This window comes from Ambystoma mexicanum, chromosome 7p (assembly GCF_040938575.1).
Source record: "Ambystoma mexicanum isolate Mex_15411 chromosome 7p, UKY_AmexF1_1, whole genome shotgun sequence".
Lineage (NCBI taxonomy): Eukaryota > Metazoa > Chordata > Amphibia > Caudata > Ambystomatidae > Ambystoma > Ambystoma mexicanum.
This window is the reverse complement of record NC_090939.1, coordinates 913,022,387-913,028,386: the sequence shown is the minus strand read 5'-3', so window position 1 is coordinate 913,028,386 and position 6,000 is coordinate 913,022,387.

Sequence of the window (6,000 nt, the reverse complement as noted above, 5' to 3'; positions counted from 1 at the left end):
AATCCGACTACTTCGCCTTAGGTCCACAGAGCGCCCTTGCAATCCGGGTAGGGATTTTGTCAAAGGGGGACCTGTCCACCGTCTTGGTTCTTCTTGCGAGTTTATTTCTATCGGCTGCTCTCCATAGGAAACTGCACAATCTTCCAGCTAATGGTGGAGGATGCCCAATCGTCCAAAACTCTGGAGACAAACTAGTTTGAATCTTTTGGAACCAACTTCTGCTACCACGTGAGGAAACTGCATGCAATGGATGGGTTCACAGAATAACTCTGAGTCCAAATAACAGAACAAACTCAAGGAAGATGGCAAAGTACTCTTTTATTAACAATTATCTAAAACAGGGAGTTTCAATGAACATCAATGGATGTACGCTTGATTTCACTCAGCGACTTTTTCACATAAAATAGACCTTATACTAAAACACATCAGAGGTAACGTCATTCTATGTGGAAAATAATAAAAAAAACTACTCGGGATCAGGATAGGCTTAAGAGAAACATCTAAATACCCATTAAATAGGAACTAGGATTGCAATTGGCTGCCCGCTGTCAGGTTGGCAATGCATGCCTACCTCTAAAACATGTCATCTTTAAAACCATTAGATACATGGTTTCCCATTGGCCTTCAAACTATAAGGTCCTTCATTATATGGACCACTACAATTAGTTGGCACATTTGTGCCATGTCTAGAACATTCGGTTCATTTAGCAGAATGTAAGCCCGGACCCAGGTGTAAGGAGATGGGCCTGACTACATCCCCCAGCATTTAACCCAGTATCTCTCATCACCCAAGCCTTCTGCCATGGAGATTGTCTTTGAACTTGGCCTTGCAAAATATCATTGTCTCTGGGAATGCATGGGAGTGCAGGCATTCATTATTGTTTTCTGGGACTCCAAGTTCGACTCTATTTTCATCCTTGGCTCACGGGACAGGAGACCGCGATTTGGTCAATTTTGCAGGTCTTAAATGCTCTAAATGAATAAACCTTGGCACTCTTGGTGTTCTTTCTCTGCACCTTAACAAGGGATGATTAATCATTCACACATTGACTCCTTTCCAGAATAGATAGCCGACCTTGGCTGCTTCAGTCTTGACTCCAGGCAAGACAATCTCGCCATGCAACTCCACAATTTCAATTTCAGCTTATTCTTGCTGTAATTCAGTTCTCCCTTTCTTCTACATAGGTCTTGGCTTACTTAAATTCATGATACCAATGTCCAGCTCCAATACAATGGCGGGTCTGCCTGCATTTTATTCAATACATATAGCTATCTTCAGTACTTCGTGCATGTATAATCTTCTTTTTCATATTAAAAAGTTCACTTGACTCTTTAATTCATCATTAGTTTCTGTAGGATACATACATCCTCTATAGCCTATATTCTGAGACATCGTTCATACTCTCTTATGACGTCACAGACTTCTTTCTTAGCTCTTTTTCATATTCCATCAGGGAGTTCCTCCCTCAGATTATCGTCCCTTCAGAATACATTTGATAGGGTTGTCTCAATGGTTACCTTCTTTCGAATATACGCTGCAGTATTGGCACAACTACTGGTGTCAAACATGGCACAGTCTCAGGCTTCCTACATATAGGAGATAGGGGGGCGGGATTTCCTGCAGAGGCATGCAGCTGCTCTTCTACAATACGATAGCTAACTGACATGTGAAAGCTCACAAGGCACGTCCAACAAAAAGAAAAATTAGATACTCGATACCTAACTTAAATGGAAAGGCTCACAAGGCAACCCCAACAAAAGAAATGATATGCACAATCTCTAACTTAAGTGGAAAGGCAGGTAGGCACCCCCCAAAAAATACACACAGGGAAATGCATGTTTTCAACCATCTATGTACCTTCATACGCACAACTGGAAATACGCGTTGCACCTCTTAAATATCTCTGCCACTGCATCAGGCCACGTAGGCATGCTGCGTGCAGTGTGTAATATGCAAGTTATATACTATGGCCCGTTACTCTTATCTTCACGCTACTGCCTCCCGTGAGTATGACCCACACCAGTTCCTCCTGTCTCGTGATATATATTGCCTCCTCCTGACTTGCATTGCCTCCAAAACCCACAATCTGCTGCTGCCAGGTACTGTGTGAGTGCCTGCTGACCACCAGCACTGCCTTGGAGTGCCTGCTGTCCCCCCAATACCTGTTCTCCTGCGGATCACCTCTAAGGTTCTGTGACCACCTCATCTGCCACCTTGAGACTTCCACCACTCTGTACCACAACCACAGCTCCACATCAAGTTGTCAGGGCCCAGCTCTACCACAACTGCCTCAGGGGGTGCCATGTCTGCTCCACTGTACTCTCCATCGACCAGCACCCCTAATGTGAGGCAGAGGGCTGCCAACTTCACCTCCACCGAAGTTGGTATTCTGGTTGGTCAGGTCCTGGTGAACTATGAGGCCCTATTCAACCCAGAAATGCAGGTTGGACAGTCCAGGCATCTGAGGATCTGGGAACTCATCACGGCTGCTATATATGAGGAGGGGGTGGCAGTCCATACCATCAGAAATGTCAAGAAGCGCTGGGACAACTCGAAGCACTGGTGCCAGTACCAGGCAAAGGAGGCCCTCTAGGCACGTGCCATCATGGAGGTGCACCGTGTGGGCTGCTATCACATAACACCCCTTCACATTCGATTCCTGGAGAGGTTCTGCCCAGTGCTCCACACCCAGATCCTTGACTGGCAGGCAGGGATCGAAGCTGCTGGTGAGTACCCAAAGGGTGCACTGCTATACAGTGTGTGATCTGCATGGATATGCATGATTTCAGATAATCGGCACAGTATGTGTGCTGCACGTCTTCACTGGCATGCTGGGTAAGTGCACTTGTGTGCATGCAATGTGAATTGATGACAGCAAGTATTCAGACAGGTACAGATGCCAGTTTGAGATGTTGAGGGCATGTTAGGGACATACATGCACAACACTTCGATGGGTTGCTCATTCGCAAATGAAGATTGCATCATGCACACTCAGCAGCTGAGACTGACACATGCCTATGGATATCTGGCAATGACATGTTGGTGCATTGACCTCTCATTGACCTCTCAGGGATAGCAGTGTGATCTGTCAGCCCACTGCATGAGAGGCCAGACATGACATCCTGTGTTACAACTATGCAGACGACACTCAACCAATTCTAAAACTCCTGAACTCAAAACCCAACTCCAGACCTGACCTGGCCTCCTGCCTCCTTGACATAGAACTCTGGATGACCCAAAGCCACCTCTTGTTAAACTCCTCCAAAACGGAAATCATGATTTGTGGCAACTCCGATCTCCTTCCCCACTCTCTACCCTGGCCACCCGCCATGGGCAACGCTCCGACCCCCTCCAACTCAGTGAAAAACCTTGGATGCACCCTTGACTCTGACCTAACACTCTCGCGCCAAGTCAACAATGTCTCATTTCCTGCCACTACCACCTTAAGACCCTTAGGCGCATCTTTCCATATCTCTCCTTTCCCAACAGACTCTCCGCGGTCCAATCAATCGTTATCTCAAGACTGGACTACGCAAACCCCTTATACCTCGGAATCCACGCCTACCAACTGAATAAACTCCAAAGAGCACAAATCGTGGCAGCCAAAATGCTACTTGCGCTCGGCCCAACAGATCACATCTCCCCAGCCCTTAAGACGCTGCACTGGCTTCCTGTAGCACGAAGGGTGACTTTCAAAACCTTATGCATCTCCCATCGAGCACTGCATAAAACCGTACCTCAATATCTTCAAGACAAGCTAAAACCCTATCACCACCCACGCACCCTAAGATCAAGCTCAGCCGGCCTCCTAGTCATACCTAAGACAAACTCAGTCAGGTTAGGTGGATCATCATTCTCAGCCTTAGCCCCCACGCTCTGGAACTCACTCCCACCCCATATCTGCCTAACTGTCAATAACACCATAGGGGAGGAAAGTGTCAACACTCTCCCCCGAACCCCAGAAGCCAAATGAAGTCGACCCTCCACCCGTGGTTGGCACAGATACCTGATATTTAAAACACAGGATACCACGTGGCAGTCAATGGGGGGAAGAGGGTTAGGGAGAGGTTGTGGACGGGGATGGGGATGTTAAGGAAAACCAGATAGAGGGTTAGGAAAAAACCTACAGTGGATAGGATGGGGGAATTAACAGGGAAAAACCCTACAATGTCTAATATGGTAAACCATGAAACATAACACACACATAGATCACCAATATGCCCCCTTAATACAGGCTGAATAAGGACCTTAGATAATGTAACCGTTCTCTCTAATAGCCTCTTGATACAGGCACATGCAGTTATTACTAGGACATGGAATACATATAAGCAAGCATGGATGAAGCAAACTCAGGGACTATGACTGCCCAACATGAAGAACATGACACATGGCCCTTTTGGGCAAGCAAAAGCAACATAAACACTCATAAAACATGTTGGACCCAAGGTGTGATTTTCAACACCCACATAGAATGAACTCAAACACATATATATAATGAGGTAGCAGGCCCCTAATGATAAACTGTATGTGGTACAGTGTGACCGCTGATTGCCTCATTAGTGTCAAACATTCAGTAATTCCCAGACCTGGTCTAATCAAGAGTTCGACCTATATGATATGCTCAAAGAAGTCCTGCAAACATTGCCCCACGTTAATTCACGAAAAGCAACAAAAGCATTGAGCACTTATCTGTGCGTCTGGGAGACTTGCAAGCCGTCCCAGACGAGAAACTATGATGCCTTGATGGAAATGAGAGCGACCCCGCTCGCACTGTCCACGCCGGGAGAAGAGCGGAGCTTTAATGGAGTAGCGTGAGTCTTCTTGCTTCATGTGCTTATCCTCGCGTAATTTCTATGACCGCATAGTTCTCCGTGTGCTGCCAAGATTCCTGAATCCTGTTGTAAGCATGCGCTGGACTGCACGAACCTCCGGCATGGCTTCGCTTCGTGGAAACAATAAGCCACACCTGCCGTGCGCCGTTGGCCCATGATAAGCTGTTGTTAATTACAGACAGCTGGTCAACGCACACGGCAAGGACTACTATATGACAAAGGGCTGCTGGGAAATGTAGTTTTTCCAGCCCAGGTACCAATACTAAGCTCTTTTCAGCTTAACACACCTCATTCGCCTCCACCATCCCATATTCCTGACACTAACTGAGGATTTAACATCTTTCCGCAAACTGTTGAAAACCTGGCTCTTCCCCTAAAATAAACTAAAAGGACAATCAGAACTAACAGAATAAAATAGATCTAAACATTGAAGTGGTTAATAAGAATAAATCATACGGAAACAGTAAAGAGACTTAAACTCCAGAAATGGACATAATGCAAAATGAGCGAATGAAATGAAAGGCGTGGGTGAGATAGTTAGAATAGATGAAGCGCGTGGACCAGATGAAGGCCTTGAATGGAAGAACGCACACGTGGAAGAACAGATGACTATATAATTTGAATAAGCGTATAAATCAAATGAATATGTATATTGGATGAGTGGATAGAATGGATGATAAGGTTGAGCAGTTGGGTGTGAAGAGAGGATACATTTATAGAGCGCCTGAGTGTACAGAGCGCCTGGGTGGACGGAGGAGCTGGGTGTACGGAGGGGCTGGGTGTACGGAGGGCTGGGTTTATGGAGGGGCTGGGTGTACAGAGGGCTTGGTGTACAGAAGGGCTGAGTGTACAGAAGGGCTGGGTGTACAGAGGGGCTGGGTGTACAGAGGGGGCTGAAGGTATAAAGCAGGTGAGTGTAGAGAGCAGACGAATAAATGGAACAGGATTACTGCGTATTAGTGAATTACTTTATAAGGCTGATGAGTGCATATTGCTGTTGAATGCGTGCGGACTGGATGAGCACCGGGAGCGGATGGGCGCGGAGAGCCGATGAGTCCGGGGAGCGGATGAGTGTACAGAGCGGATGGGTGTACAGAGCGGATGGGTGTACAGAGCGGATGGGTGAACAGAGCGGATTGGCGTACAGAGTGGATGGGTGTACAGAGT